Source organism: Alosa alosa, chromosome 8 (assembly GCF_017589495.1).
Source record: "Alosa alosa isolate M-15738 ecotype Scorff River chromosome 8, AALO_Geno_1.1, whole genome shotgun sequence".
NCBI classification, from domain to species: Eukaryota; Metazoa; Chordata; class Actinopteri; order Clupeiformes; family Clupeidae; genus Alosa; species Alosa alosa.
The window spans coordinates 22403764-22420666 of record NC_063196.1 but is presented as its reverse complement, the minus strand read 5'-3'; the positions used below and the strand labels follow the sequence as shown (position 1 = coordinate 22420666).

At 40.6% G+C, this 16903-nt stretch overlaps 1 long non-coding RNA gene across 1 annotated transcript; it reads left to right on the top strand.

Moving 5' to 3' along the window:
- Nucleotides 1–11584: 11584 nt before the first annotated feature.
- LOC125299152 lies at nt 11585–13944 on the top strand. The gene is made up of 3 exons (XR_007194327.1): nt 11585–12042; nt 12201–12315; nt 13134–13944. It is a non-coding gene; the product is annotated as an uncharacterized LOC125299152 (long non-coding RNA).
- Nucleotides 13945–16903: the final 2959 nt, after the last annotated feature.

Here is a 16903-nt window from a genome sequence, read left to right as displayed (position 1 = left end):
TATTTTATTGCTACATACAGAATACTTTGGAAAACGTATAACGAGCGGCATGGCCCCTTTGCCATAATGTGCAACGTAACGCATGTGCCCACACTCACAGAAATACTGTATAAAAAATGCATTGACCATGGCGACAAGAAGCCCTCCCGGAGTTGTGCCTTTTATCATTATTTTCGGTTACAATAACTTCATGCACAGAGGAAATAAGCGAACAGCGACATGCAAGGTGTGTGGCACCAGGATAAATTAAGCCTATTCAACAACGTTCATGAGGCATCTCCAAACGCACCCAGATAGGTCAGGCACTTAGGCCTAGCATATATCGTCACAGGTGACAAGCTAACCATCGCAGTGTTGTGCTAATGCTGGGAACAGACAGGGATGGACAAAAATACATCATAATGTATTTTAAAATAAAATACCTAATAGGCCTACCCTCATTTTTAATGTATCAAAATAAAATACTGTATTTTTGTATTTAGAAAATACTCAAAATACTATATTCAAGGAAGTTTGGAAGCACTGCAAAAAAGCTTTTTTATCCCAAACATTAAGCCTATTAAAACTATATAGTAAAAAACAATACAATTTGGCCCCTGTCATACCAAATAGTATACCGTATGCAAGTTCATGTATCGTGATCAGAATTAAGAATAATTCAAGAATTTACATTTACATTTAGCTGATGCTTATCCCATACGACCTACTGGTTAGCGCTTCGGACTTGTAACCGGAGGGTTGTCGGTTCGAACGCCGACCGGTAGGCACAGCTGAAGTGCCCTTGAGCAAGGCACCTAACCCATCACTGTTCCCCGAGCGCTGCTGTTGTTGCAGGCAGCTCACTGCGCTGGGATGAGTGTGTGCTTCACCTCCCTGTGTGTACACTGTGTGCTGAGTGTGTTTCACTAATTCACGGATTGGGAGACCAAATTTCCCTCACGGGATCAAAAGTATATACTTATACTTACTTATACTTCAGACCAGAGCTGATGCTTCAGCAATAGCCGTCACTGAAAAGCTGGGAGTGTCGTTGAACACAGCTGTTCTCACATTAGCTGATTGCAGTAAACATAAACCATTGTTGCCTAATTATCAATTATTCATTACACCTATGTGTAGTATCTACCATTTTAGTGTTTTTCACATATAGTATTTTGCAGTATTTTTTAAAATGCAAAAATACACACCAATAAAGTATTTTGATACTAAATACAGAGCCATTTCCTTCAACTCAATAAAATACAAATGACAAAATACTATTTTGTATTTGAAATACATATTACATGTTTCAGAAATACTACCCATCCATGAGAACAGGCAGATTACATCCTTATAGTTGGCCATATGATGACATACTTAGGTTAATACAGTATTTCACCAGTTAGGGCACCAAAATGGCCAGCAGCGGCACTGTGTAGCCTATCTTGACATGTCTTTAAGTTTTGAGTTACAATATACAGGTAGTTGATTTTAATGAGTAGGCCTAAGCCTAAAGTTACAGCATTTCTATCACAATTGACCAGACTTGACCTTTGGTCTGTTTTTTAACAAAATTCTGGCTATGATTGTTCCTTGTATTGCATCATGAGACATCACTGCGCCTATTGCATTCTACTGTTGTTAGCCTTAAGCCTAGCTCAGTCATTATCTTATACCACATCGCCCTCCATTAGAAGTGCAATGAGCTGCATTGAGCATAATAAACTGCATTTAGAATTCCAAATCCATATTTCTAGATATTTTGGTAAAAGTAACTTAAAGGTAGGCTAATACAATAGTAGTGTAATGCCTTACAATTCAGATACATTAATATTATAATGTAAAAAATTACTTTGAAATGACAGTAATGAGTAATACATAATACATTACGATTTTGAAGTAACTTGCCCAACACTGTGTGTGTGTGTGTGGAGGGTCAATCAAATTCCATGATTGCCACTGATGTGAATGATCTCACAAATCACACAAACCAAATCAAATTTTAAAAAATTGCAAAAGTATCGAGATTCTTCACTTAGTATTGGTATTGAAACAACAACTAAACAACTATTGGTATTGAACAAACTAACTACAACTACAAAATATGACCGCCGCCCAGTCCAGCACATTTTTTCCACAAAAATAAATCACACTGAAAGGCCTATATGATTCTAACTGTCTCACTAAATTGCATTATCCACACTCAATTCTCACTGGTATCTGCTAGACAACAAGTACCAAAACATGATTAGTTCATAGATTTCACATGTAAAATTCATTTTATACAACCCCACCCCCATCTTGCCTGTTCATAATTCTGAGAAATTCTTGTGTGCATGTGTGCGTGTACATGTTTATGTTTATGTGTGTGTGTGTGTGTGTGTGTGTGTGCATGCGTACATATGTCTACTGTGTGAGTATGTGTCATACGTATGATTACTGTGAATGTATGTGTGTGCGTGTGTATCTGTTTATGCACATGTGTGCACATGGAATGGGTTAAGATGACCCCTGGAGGCAAACATACGGAAACAATTGGTCATCCTAGGCCCTACGGTTCTCAAGATATTCACAGAAAACTTTGTCTGCCCTACCCTCCTTTCGGGGGGTCCAGTCCAGCGGGGGGGCTACAGATCAAAACGAAAAAAATGATGGTTCCATGCTATCCATGTGGGGTTACATGCCCACCAAGTTTAGTGGTACCCGGTCTTTCAGAGTCCCGGGAATCCTTGTTGGTGTAACGGTCACTAAATGTACACATAAATTATTTTATTGTAAGGCCCCATGAACGAAAAGTTCACAAAACTTGGCATGCATTTGAGGGTGTCATAATGATCCCACACTTTCAATTTCGTGCAGTTTTGACCATGTCAGTCAAAGTCAAAGTCAAAGTCAGCTTTATTGTCAATTTCTTCACATGTTCCAGACATACAAAGAGATCGAAATTACGCTTTCACTATCCCACGGTGAAGACAAGACATATTTTACCAATTTAAGTCTACAGACAAACATAACATTCAAGTAAAACAAAAAGTAAGTAAATAAGTAAATAAGAGGGCACATATAATGAAAAATAAGAGCAGCAAAATTTGGTTGAAATTGTGCATAGACAGTCAATAAAATACTAGTGCAAAAGTCAGGCCAATAAAAGGCTGGGGTAGTTCTGTTTGACCCAAGTAAGAAAGAAAGTGGCATAGTGGTGCAAGTTATGTAAGAGCAGCAGAAGTGTTGTGGTTTTCAGGACAACAACAACAAGTTGCAAAGTGTACAGTGTGCAAGTGGAGTAGTGCAGGCGGCCATTGTGGGTCCAATGTCCAGGATGTTATGTAGCTGAGGGTGGAGGGGGGAGAGGAGGGAGAGAGTTCAGCATCCCACAGCTTGGTGTATGAAGCTGTTGGTGAGTCTGGTAAAGGGAGCGCAGGCTTCTGTACCTCTTCCCAGAGAGCAGTAGATCAAACAGATTGTGAGCGGGTGACTTGCATCACTCACAATTTTGGTCCTTCATGGGTGAGGTGGGTGGTGTAAATGTCCTTCAGGGAGGGGAGGAAGCACCAATAATCCTTCCAGCTGTGTTCACTATGCCTGCAGGGCTTTCCTGTTGTATTCAGTGCAGCTTCCGCCCCCCACACAGCGATACAGCTGGAGAGGATGCCCCAATGGTGCCTCGGTAGAATGTGGTCATGATGGCTGGTGGGAGCACTTGCTCGCCTGAGTTCCCGAGGGAAGTACAGGCGGCGCTGAGCTCCTCTCGCCAGTGATGCAGTGTCGGTGGTCCAGGAGAGGTCTTCACCGATGTGCACCCCAGGGAATTTGGTGCTGCTCGCCTCTCCACCACAGCACCGCCGATGGTCAGTGGCAGGTATTGGGTGTGACCTCCCGAAGTCAACAACAATCTCTTTGGTCTTGCTGACGCTCAGCAGGAGGTTGTTGTCCCTGCACCACGTGGTCAGATGGTCTGACCCTCCAACCTGTATTGAGTCTCACGCCTTTGGTGATGAGACCCACCAGAGTTGTGTCTGCCAGCAAATTTCACTATGTGATTGTTGCTGTAGGTTGCAGTGCAGTCAAGGGCCAGCAGGGTGAAGAGCAGCGGACTGAGCACGCAGCCTTGGGGGGGCCCCTGTGCTCAGTGTGATGCTGCTTGAGGTATTGTTGCCAACACGTACTACTCTTGAGGCCCTGACAGAGGAAGTCCAGTAGCCAGTTGCAGAGGTAGGTACTGAGTCCCAGTTTGTCAAGTTTGCAGATGAGTTGTTGTGGTATTATGGTGTTGAATGCAGAACTGAAGTCTATAAACAGCAATCTCACATATGAGTCTCTTTTTTTCCAGGTGGGTGAGGGCTGGGTGGAGGGCAGAGCAGATTGCATCCTCTGTAGACCGCTTGGGCTCGGTATGTAAACTGTCAGCCAGAGATATTGTGATGAAAAAACACCTAATTTTTGCTTTTAATTTTTAACTAGGTGGCTATACATGAAATAAGTGGTAATGGGATGGGTTGACATGTCCCCTTAAGACCAACATACAAAAAAAAAAGGTGGACCTCCTAGGCCCCACGGTTCTCGAGATATTCACAGAAAACTGTCTCCCGCCACCTACAGGCCAGTTGGTGTATAGTAAACATAAATTAATTTATTGTGTGGCCCCCCATGAGCGGAATTCCACGAAACTTGGCATGCATTCAGAGGGTGTCATAATGATCCTACACTTCCAATTTTGTGCAGTTTTGACTATGTTAGGTCACAGATACCAAGCGATTACAACACCTAATTTTTACTTTTTTTTGTGTTTAACTAGGTGGCGCTATACATGAAATGAGTGGTTATGGAATGGGTTGACAAAACTTGGCATGCATTTGGAGGGTGTCATAATGATCCTACACTTTCAATTTCGTGCAGTTTTGACCATGTCACCCAGAGATATTGTGATGAAAACACCTAATTTTTTTTTTTTAATTTTGAACTAGGAACTAGCTATATACATGAAATAAGTGGTAATGGGATGGGTTGACATGTCCTCTTAAGACCAACATACAAAAAAAAAGGTGGACCTCCTAGGCCCTAAGGTTCTCGAGATATTCACAGAAAACTGTCTCTGGACACCTACAGGCCAGTTGGTGTATAGTAAAAAAAAAAAAAAAAAAAAAAATCTGACTAAACCTATATGACCACTGCTTCGCTGCGCGGCGGTCATAATAATGTTGGTATTGTGACAACAGGAGTTGGGGATGTGTCCCCACCAAAGCTGAGACCAAACCTACGCCCTTGACACCAACCATCTCTTGTCACCAAAATATTGACAGAACGGTACTCAAGGTTAATTATTGCCCATATGTTCCATATTTATGGAAAAATATTGCAGGCAGCTATTACCCCATGTTTCAAATGTGAACAGCTTCTTCATGGTAGCCTATCCTACATATTTTGTGTAGCCTACAAATGTGTCTATGAGGGAGGGTTGAGGGTGTGAGTGTACTTTGCTTTGTTGTGTAACCCATCATTGTGGTGGGTCTACACTGAGATGTTGAGTCGCGGTTGGGTTAAATGATGTTCAGGTAGCGCCCTCTTCTGGCATTGGTAGGAACAGAGGGAATAGGCCTATTACCAGATCGAATCTCAGCATTTCTAGAGTTCGATCCTTCAATAAACCTTAAATTCGCTTGTTATGTGTTTTCTTGTTTGTTTGTTTACTGAGACAACCAAAGTGTTCAGCCAATACACCCATATAGGCTACAACACATTAGTTTATTCAACACATTAGTTTATTTATTAGTAGGGGAGAGCGGGGTTAGATGTCACACTTTTTACTTAAAATTAGTTTCCACAAAAACCGTGTCCTGCACAAATTCCCTTTCAGGACACAAAGGAAGCCTCATGTGTCAGGTACAAATGGAGCGACCTTGATCTGCTTGAATCCAGTCTGTTAGAAGGATGTGGGCTGTCAAATGCACCTTGTAAGAAATGTGACAACCATCCCCATCAGGGGGGTAGGTTGTCACACGCTATGGGGTTAGTTGTCCCAATGTTATTCCAATGGGATAAAAAATGAAAAAATGGATACATTCTTAAAAATAATAAAAAAGTTTAATTTCATTGAAATGCAAAAACTACATACATCTTATGCGTTGATAACATGAACAGGAAACATCAAGTATGTTCTTTTCATTAGTATTTTATGTTTTAAGTTGTTTTAGACTATTTAGATTAAATCCCTATTGAAACCAAGGTAATATGATGATATAATGAAATACCGAAGAGTCCATAGGCCAACATGTGACAACTAACCCCACAAAAAATGACACAACCAACCCCAACTGACATTGCTAGCTCTTTTGATGGCCAGCAGCCACATGTTTTAGCGTAGCTATGATGAAAGGTAACTGAATTGTAGCTCTTCTTTATACTTCTAAATGGTATTAATTATTTTATTGTCGCAACCCATTGTGTAATGAGTTAGAAGAAAAAGACTGAATGTCTCAAAATTTACTTTTAGACATGAAAAACAGTTAAAGTTGTCTCACATCAAGGTAATAAATCTTTCATTTTAAATTCCAACGTGGATGACCTCTGACACTAATTCTGATCATTTCTGTATTAACAGTTTTGACCAGAGCCCGTGAGTGGCTCTAGATATCCATATAGTCATTGAGCCTCATAGAGTACTGTCTAACAAGGGGTGATAAATATAGCTGCAGATCAATTGTAATGCAATGAAATGAGATAGCATGTTTAGGAATAAGTTGACCTATGGGAAGCATGTACAGAGAGAAGAGAAGAGGGCCCAGGTCACGAAACACCTGTTTTACTCCCATGTTGCTATGATATGGCTCCTCTTCCTGGTTCCTGGACGAGACTGTTAGAGCAGTGTTTCTCAAAGTGTGGTCCGGGGACCACTGGTGGCAGATGTGGTAAAATATAATATAGATGAGTTTTTTGCAATATTGAACCAATGTAAATCCAAACGGTTCTGCAACACTGCCTGTAAGCTACGCCAGTTTAAATCATATGAATCCTCTGACACAATAAGCAAGGTGCAAAGACAATAAGCAAGGTGGTCCAGTGAGTAGGCCTAGGCCTACTGTGTAATATACTGTTGAAGTTGATACTGTTGACTGTTGATAGGTGGTCCGTGAAGTTTTTTTTATTGGTTAAGTGGTCCTTGGTCTGAAAAAGTTTGAGAAACACTGTGTTAGAGGGAAACAACCATGTGTGTGTGTGTGTGTGTGTGTGTGTGCATGATATACTGAAGTTTAATCAAGAGATAAGCAGTAAGCAGTAATTTTTGCAATAAATTACCACTTGGAAACGTACATTTCTTAACATGTACTTAATTAAATACTGGATGACTAAAAATGCAATTGCTCTATATGTGAATTAAGAAGCCCTTCATCCAGCCCCAGCCGTGGCGTGACTGGCTGGGGCACCTTCACCGTCCGCCGGCGACCCGGGTTTGATTTCCCGTCCTGTGGTCCTTTCCGGATCCAATTCCTGACTCTCTCTCCCATTTGCTTCCTGTCATAAAAAGGCCAAAAAAATAATAAAAGAAGCATTCATCCTTCCTAAACATGTGTATGTAAAGTCCTTGCATGCAGGCTATTCGTGCTGTTTTTCTATGTCAGTAGAATTCCATGCAAATCTGTTGCATGAGAACTGGTGAAACACAGCTCTTTTCAATATAATTTTTTGAAATTTGACCAGTGGTTGTGACCATCAGCAGACCTCTTCAGATACTGCTTTAGCCTCTCCTTTTCCTCTTTTACTTCTTTTAGCATTTCCTGCCATCTCCTTTTTTCCTCCGCATTGAGATTGGACACCATGCATGATTTCACTGAGCGTACAGGCGCTACCAGAAGACAAAGTGCTCCCTTGATGACGTGTGAGAGACCAGCACATACCATAACCACTGTATCCACCAGATGAATTCCTGCTTCATTCAACCCCCCCTGATTCAAACCTCCTGGACATGCAGGGGTGTGAATATTGGGTTGGTTAAGGTCCTCACAAGACAATGCCAAAAAGCATGGCGAATGGACATGAAGCACAGGCCAATGTGACCACATGCCTGTAAGAGTTTGTGAGCCATCTGGAACAGCTCATGTAGTCCTTGCTGTGGGGATGTGAGTGAGCATAGAAAACAAGGACAGTGAACAATCATTGATCAGGCTCAGTGGTCTACCATAATTACACATTGTGATGTGCATTGTGCCCATTACACAAATACAAAGCCAGTATGCCAGTGAAGCCATATTCCTATGTATTTCTGCACTTACTCTATCTTATTCCTGCTGTCCTTATATCAATTGGTCTGTCTTTTATGTGCTATTTGGCATTGGTTTGTTCCTCATTTGTAAAGTATTGTTCCTTAAATCTCTTCAGTAAAGCATTTGTACACACACTTATTTCTTATCTTGTTCTTATGATCGTATCACTTCTCTTTAAAATCCTCTTCCAGTTTAGCCTTTGTAGGAGCAATGCATGTCTAAAGAAGACAGGGACACACAGCACCCCTTTCCCCAGGTCAAAAGGATGAGTACAAACTCTCTGTTATCTTAGCGAGAGAAAATGCAAATCAAATGTATTAAAATTATATCCACTGTGTGTTCAAAGTCTCTTTTCAGCTTTCACTATGCTCAGTGTTTGTTTTGTGAATGAAGTCTTGTAGTGGGAAACAAGACTGATATGTCACAGCACACCTGCTCCGCTCCCATGTGACTATGACCCTGCCCCTTTTCCTGGTATACTACCGTGTGCAGAGGCGTACCTTTTCAACAGGCAAGGCAGGCAACTGCTTTGAGCCCCGAGCCGCTAGTGGGCCCCCGAGACCTGGTCTCAGCGGGTTTGCCGGTGGGACAAGTGAGAATTTTGTCCATATAGATTGATTTTGCATGCTCCTGTCCTGTTGTACAAACAGTGCCTCTGTGCATCTATGGCCTTATAAACAGAAGATCTGTGTTCAAAAGAGTTCAAAGAATCCATACATATTTAGGCTACTGTGGTAAACGTCAATCGAGGGTGCAAAGTGATGACAGATCAACATCAGAGTTTGGCATTGACTCAATGAAGTTATGGTAGGCTAATGTTAATTGGCATGGGTTGGCAACAGGCGGCCAATGGTGGCCCGTCTCTGAAATTATTCCAAATTATTCTGGCAGTCCAATTTGTTTTTAATCTTTTATTTTACAATATTGATTTACATAGCCTAGGCCCTACAGTAGGCTATTCACCAATCAGACTGCGAGTGGGTGCTTAAACAAATATGAGAAAGAACACCAGAATGCACTGGATCCTGCTAGCTGTGCATAGCCCTCGGCCAGCACTTCAATGTAGCGCTTTTGTGCTTCTGTTTGGCACAGATAGGCCACCTTGAAGGTGCCGCTGTGTGTGGTATGATATTCTTTTCAAACAGCGACAGTGTTGTTGCATATCAGATACATAAGCTTTGTATTTGTGAAACCGGGTAAGATGAATGCAAAATTCTCTTTCCATTTCTCTTTATAGGCCAACCTATTTTTCTCCCAGCTTCAACTCCTGTACGCTTCTCGCTCTGCATGCTAATATTTGTTTGTTGTCAGGAGATGGGTCAACCAAGTAGCCTATTTAGGAATAAAAGTAAGATAGACTTTATCCAAAGAAGTAATTACAATAAGTCAGGCTCTGTGATAAACTGTCCATCAATGCCACAATTATTGTAGCCTAGTGCCTCGTGTTGTAGTGCCCACATTTACTATTATATTGAAAGGGGAGATAAAACAGAGTTCATCAAGATAAATTAATTACTCATTTTGGGTATAGGACCCCAATAAAACTATTTCACTTCTATACTTTATATTTTGTAAAAAGTTTTTATTGGGTTTTAAAGTAATTTATTTATTATTTTAGTTATTTTTTAAATTATTCTTTAGGCTACATTTATATATTTTTTTGACCGTGTGTGTGTGTGTGTGTGTATGTGTGTGTGTGTGTGTGTGAATGATATGATATGATGAAGATTCATCAAGAGATAAGTAGTAATATTTTTGCAATAAATTACCACTTGGAATCAAATCAATTCCTTTAAATATATACATAATCATAAATACTGTATGACTTCAAATGTACTTCCCTGGAAATCATGTAATTGCTCTATATGTGAATTAAGAAGCCCTTCATCCTTACCATACATTCAGAATAGATTCTCATGATACCTTTAATCAGTTTTATTGGGTGGCCTAACCACATTTGTATGTACATCTCAATTCCTTGCATGCAGGTTTTTTGTGTCGTTTTTCTATGTCAGTAGCATTCTATGCAAATCTGTTGCACGGAAACTTGTCAAGATCCTGCCATGACTAACTGCCTTTGTGTCACCCTGGTGGCCATATTGTATATTGTTTTGTGTTTTGTGCTTGTTGCTGTTTCCCAGAGATGGGACCAAGTCTCAAGTCTTAACCTGCAAGTCTCAAGTAAGTCAAGTCACATGCTATGTCAAGTCAAGTCAAGTCCTGTAGTAGGTCAAGTCAAGTCACCTTATTATTGTACTTTTACCTGCAGAATCTGATCTTAAAAAAAGTGAAAAGACATCCTCCAGACTTGGCCCTTCTACACTGATTCTTATTAGTGAATGACACTACTTGTGCCTGATGTTAATGGCTACAGCTATTATTACTAGGGCTGTCAATCGATTAAAAAATGTAATCTAATTAATTACATACTCTGTGATTAATTCATCTAAATGAATCGCATGCATCCATTTTTGCTATGAACATATCTTAAAAAATTTTTTGGCAGATTAATGAATCAATGAAGAGCCAAACCAACATTATAGACTTTAAAGCTCAACGTCTCTCTTTTATTATAATTTTCCCTTTGGCTCAGGCATCAGGTAGTAGAAGTAGTAGTAGGTAGTAGAAGTTACCACTCGTAGTCAATGACGTGCAGAGTAGGCTACCATAACACCAAAGTAAAATGTGATATACCCCCCCCCTGATTTATCCTTTTTATGGCCATTCAAACATATAGGGTAAGCAATGGAACAGTTCAAGTTTGAGTAGAAAAAATAAACAGTAGGAAAACGAGACAAAGAAAAGCAGCCTACAAGTGCAAACGCAAATGTAATGTGTAAAGTTATTGGAATGGAAATAAATGGAACCACCTTCAACATACTTTTGAAGACATTTTGTTTCAAGTGTGCAACAAATGTAGTCAATTTAGTAAGGGAGTTTGTGGGTTAGTTAGTTAGTCGGTCATAGGGTCGGCTAAGCAAATAATAGGCTACACTGTAAAAAGTGCTATTGTCCATATAACATTTTAAAAACTATATTTATTCCAATAAATTAATTTATTTTTCTTTCTTTGTTTTTTTTTAGTTATCAATAAGTAAAAAGTGTGGATATTTTCGCAACTAAATATTTTCTATAAGAAAATTAATTTCATTGGACTTCACCACAAACTTAAAACCATTAGAACAGCTGTATCTGATCAACTGTGAATGAAATTAAAGAGCAGGCCCAGAGCCCTATAGGCCTAGACTATTTAGGTGTTCAGCTGCATCGTCAATTACAGCCTGATCAGAGGCTTGGTCGCTGGTCTCATTTCAATTAGTGTTAATTGAGTAGGCCTATATATAGGGTACTGAAAGAGTTGTGAGAGCAAGGCTAGTACAGCTCCCTGGTTGTAGGCTACCACTTTTATAGATATGAGGCTTAAACCAAACCAGGGTGTTTTATTTTTGTGTCTCTTATGGTTTTACATTGGCCAAACATGTGGTATAAGCCTTGAAATAGTGCAAAAAGATGAGACATCATGAGGAAAGGTCTGAGAATATTCAAACTGGGACAATTACTTTCGGCACAGGGAATATTTCACTGGGTCGAAATCTGGAATATGAGAGACGATATGTTGGAGAAAACACTACAGACGATGGCTCCGTTAACGTTCAAGCTGACGATCCAGGCCTGGTGGGTGGACAAAGCGGCACTCATGACTTTAGGGCCTGGGATCGTATGCGACCCAAGTTATTATGTACTAATGACCTCATGAAGTTCTCTGCACAAGGCCCTGGATGTTCTTCACTCCAGTTAGACAGCGGTAAGAAAAGTATTGGATAACTTGTTTTTGTTTTACAGTGTACACAATAACTCTCTGTCGACATTAGTGGCCTAATTCAGCCGATTCCTTGCAGCCCTTTCACTTGCATTGTTTGCATCAATAGCTTGAGACCAGACATTCTCTTTTTTTCTATTCAGCAGGTGGCACCTCTCACTACACCAGCTACGTCGAGAGTGTGGCTACTCTGTGAAAAGGACTGCGGTGGGCCTCGTGCTTCTCGCCACTTTTGATGGTTGTAATGTTATAAAACAGGTAGGCTATGGTTTTCCTGTCACATCAGAGGATTTTTTATTTTATTTTTTTTTTATTTTAATTTTCGTCAGAGTAGGAGTAACATTAGCCCATAGAGATGCCATCAATCACTACAAAACAAAACTCCATATTTTCACACCTTATTAATGCCTTAATTCTGGCATTAAATTTCATAGTGAATCAACAACAAAACCAAGAGAATGCAAAGTTTAAATAAAATAAAGAAATGTCTTTTAGCCACTTGAACGTGACAAATTTGTGAAAGCAGGCCTGTTAAAATAATCCTTAGTTTGCTTGTTTATGATATCTATTTTAACAGAAGGTATTGTTGAATTAAGTTTCCATTGCTATAGCAGGAAGTTTTAGCATTGTCTGCATGGAGCAAGCTCATTTAACAGTCTCTTGATGTGTCCTGTTTTAGTATTGGTCTGTTATCCTCTAGAGGCTTTTCTGTTGGCGTACATTTCATGAATTGATTTCAGTAGCTTGAATTTACAGTTAAGCTTTCCTGGGTGACGTCCCATCAACTCACCAGAGGAATGGAGGCTAATCGTGAACATAGTAACAATTACATACAATTTGAATACCATTTGGTCCCTTGCAAACCGATATGTGAGCATAGGAGTGGCCATACTGGTTGTATATGTAAGGCGGTTCAAGAGCCTTACATATACAACCGGTATGGCCACTCCTATGTAAAGTGTTCCTGTAGTCGGGCGAAAGGACCCCCAAGCAATTATGTAGCATTTAAATTCATGTGGGACATGTTTCAGTTTTGAGCTAGTTGTATGACTGCATTATTTTATATCTTCCTCCAGGGCAATAGCCACTTGCTGCAGATGTTGTGGCACGGCAATCCAGTAACCCTCTCCTGCCCTGCATCAAGCTCAGACTAAGCCTCTCTAGTTGTATCCACTACTCCAGCTCCAACTACTGACGCACCTTCTACAGCTGCTGAGCTTCCTCCACAGAATCAACAGTGGATGCATCCCCTCTTTGGAGGCTACTACCCTGTAATGCCTGTGAATATCCCCCCTCAAACTACTGTTGCACCAACTACAGAAGCACCTACCACAGCGGCTGAGCCTCCTCCACAGAATCAACAGTGGATGAATCCCCTCTTTGGAGGCTACTACCCTGTAATGCCTGTGAATATTCCCCCTCAAACTACAGAAGCACCTACCACAGCGGCTGAGCCTCCTCCACAGAATCAACAGTGGATGAATCCCCTCTTTGGAGGCTACTACCCTGTAATGCCTGTGAATATTCCCCCTCAAACTACTGTTGCACCAACTACAGAAGCCCCTTCGGCAGCTGCTGAGCTTCCTCCACAGAATCAACAGTGGATGCATCGTCGGTCTAGAGGCCACTGGAGTCATGGGTCTAGAGGCTGCTGGGGGCATCCTTAAGGTCGGTGAAGAATCCCTCAAACTACTACTGCTCCAACTACAGAAGCACCTTCTACAGCCCCAACTTCAAAAACAATGAACCACTTATTACAGGTACTATCAGTACCTTTTTCAACTGCACCCTAAAACAGTAGATGCCCTACTCCAAACCTTTTATTTTCCAACTCCGTCTTTATTCCAATGTGTCATTTAATGCGTGTATTAAAAAGTGTATTTGGAATTTAAGTTGTCAGATCATTTGTTCAAGCTGCTTGTCATGAGTGGTTTTGCTGAAGATTTGTCTTGATTTAGCCAGAACTGGAAGTTTAAAATTCTACTGCCATATTGCTGATATGAGCACAATAATAGAGGCCCAGTGTTTAACACAATCCAAGTGGAAGTCTTTGTTTCTACTATATGTAAATAAACTAGATGTACCGCATAGCGGTACAAAATATAACCGCCGCTCAGTCCGGTACATCCATTCCGCGAAAATAAATCACATTAATGTATTTGTCCATCTTCCACTCCATCCCCCACTCTTGAAACTTTTGTGTATGCTTGTTTGGAATGTGTGTGTGCAGGCCACACAAAGTCGCCTACTGGAGCTGCAAAGGTGAATAGATTTGTAGCACTTGCCAAAAAATTTGTAGTATTGTTATAAAACTGTTTAGAGATTTTAAAAATCACAAGTAGGGCAGTTCATCACAGTCCATCCATTGCAACTGGACTGATGAAGGGTACACCTGTAGGCTACATTGTATTTGGGAAAAGCAGAAGGTAGCAGCATAATGTATTTATTATTAAACAAAACAATCCCTGTCAGTTCCATGCAGTTTTTTCAACAGCTATCAAGAGAGGTCATGGATTTTTGTGACTGTTTCTTCTACATATGCATAAGTTTAGTCATCTAGTTCATATGATATTCAGCTTTATATTCAATGCACAAAAGGGCCTTCATGAAATGCGTTGCTAGACTGTTCATACACATTTTAACGGGCCAAGTTGAAGAGCTACCGTCTGTTATTGTTCGTGCAAATAATAGGCAGATTCATGTTCCCTTGCATTTTGCAACTATGAGGTCCATGGTTAGTCTGGCTTTCGCCAGACCAAGCTCAATCTTTTAAGATATCGAAAAAGAAATTGCCGGCAGATCAGGCTGAGTTCACCCAGCCTATAGTCCATGGTAGACACCCGATAGAAATATTGTTTAATTTCGCGATTGCCCCCCCCCCCGAACGTGTTAAGCCCCGGTTTCAGAGCTATTCTAAATGCAAAAATGCATAGAGGAGTTATGACCTAACCGTGACTGTTAAACTATATAAGGTAGGCCCTATGCTAGGCCTATTACACAACATAAATGGTCACTAGGCTATGCTGGCGACCCAAATAAAATGTCCTTTGGGAACCAATGGCTTATAGTATCAAGCGGACTTAAGCTGCCACCTCTTGGCGAAAAGTTAATAGTTTTGCATATCAGTAGTAATACATTTCACGCAGCTGTGTTTAATCACGGAAAGCGCGAATGAAGTGGACACTTCTAAATGGAACCCAACCCACTGTACAGTAGCTCAAGGTCTGTGGCTAAAGCAGCCATAATGAAAACGTTATCATTGTTTGGATACTTCACACACACGTGTTTTTTAATCGCATAGACTACAACTACCAAGCTGGAATCAAAGCACATCGACTCCCCTCTCACACCCTAAACACGCACTTAGAACAAACAAAAATCATCTCAGTCTCACGGTAGCCATAGGCAAAACTGTATCGGACCGGTGTAACGTTGGTACTAAATCATCCATCGCAAAGAATGATTTTTGTAGCACGTTCAACAAATGTAGGTACAGCCCTGCCCTGGATACATCTCTCAACGTGCGCTCTAAAACATTTGGTTTAAATGGAGATGTAGATCATCACGGGTGCGTTAATAAATCTACATTGCGGCGAGTTGACACAAATTATTGACTTTGACGAATTTATATAGTTTCAGTCCTAGTTACTTTACTTTGGGCCATGCTCTTCCTTACTTGAATCACCTTTGAAAATAGAGGATTGAAGTAGCCTATATGGGTGTTTGGGAATGAATGTTGACTCAGATGCTTTTTGAGACTTTGAGCAGAAATGTCCCAGCCCGGTGTTTAGGATGCATCATAGACAGGTTATCTTTCAGGTAGCCTATATATTTTCCATTAAAAAACCATCATGTAGCGAACGTGTTGTGGCTAACTCACTTAGCTCCTGTTAGTAGCCTAGGTTATTGTCATAAGCAAATGAGATGACAGTCGAAAGATACAATTAGTGCTGCTATCAATTTGCTTGGTATAACCGCGTAGTTTTCTACAAATGCAATCAAATTGGCCTCCATCACTCAACCAATGCTAACGGTAACATTATTGTACCTAGGTCCTATAGCTATTGACATTATAAGATTAACGTACCTGCAGTAAAAAACAAGCATGTCCGATAAACATTCTCAGATTTATTTCGGCTTCAAGAAGAAATGGGAATTACATTTCATGTGAAAATCGTCCTATCCTTATTAGACGTTCTCTGCGGTAAACTACAGTCCTTGTAGGAAGCGTCCATTGTTTTTCCAACCCACTTTAGATTAACTTCCAACAAAATTACATCTCACTGCAACGATGCGCCATCTGGTGGACAAACGACTACGTATCGCCAGTACTGGAAATGCAGCCATGATGATGATGAATATTTGGTTTTCCTTTAATCCTACTGAATTTGTAATTATGTATCGGCCGTTCTAATTGCCGATACCGATAGTATGTGTGTGCCTGTGTGTGTGTGTGCGTGTGTGCACCACCATCTACAGGCCAATGAGTGTAGAGTCACTAAATGTACACATAACTTAAATTATTTTTTTAGACCCCCCCATGGATGAAATTCTACGAAACTTGGCATACCCCCAGAGAATGCCAGGTTAATCATACACATAAAATTTGGTGCAGTTCTGAACATCTTAACTGAAGAGAGGGGCGATTAAAGCAGAATGATATTGCATTTTCATTTTTACCGGGGGGGGGGTGCAAATCACAAATGAGTGATTATGGGCTAGGTTGTTTGGGCCCTTGAGACCAACATACCATAAAAATTTCTTCATCCTCGGTGCCACGGTTCAGGTAGTTATTTAGGAAAAACTGCATTTTTGGGGTTTCGGGGACCCAGCTGAGGGGGGAGGG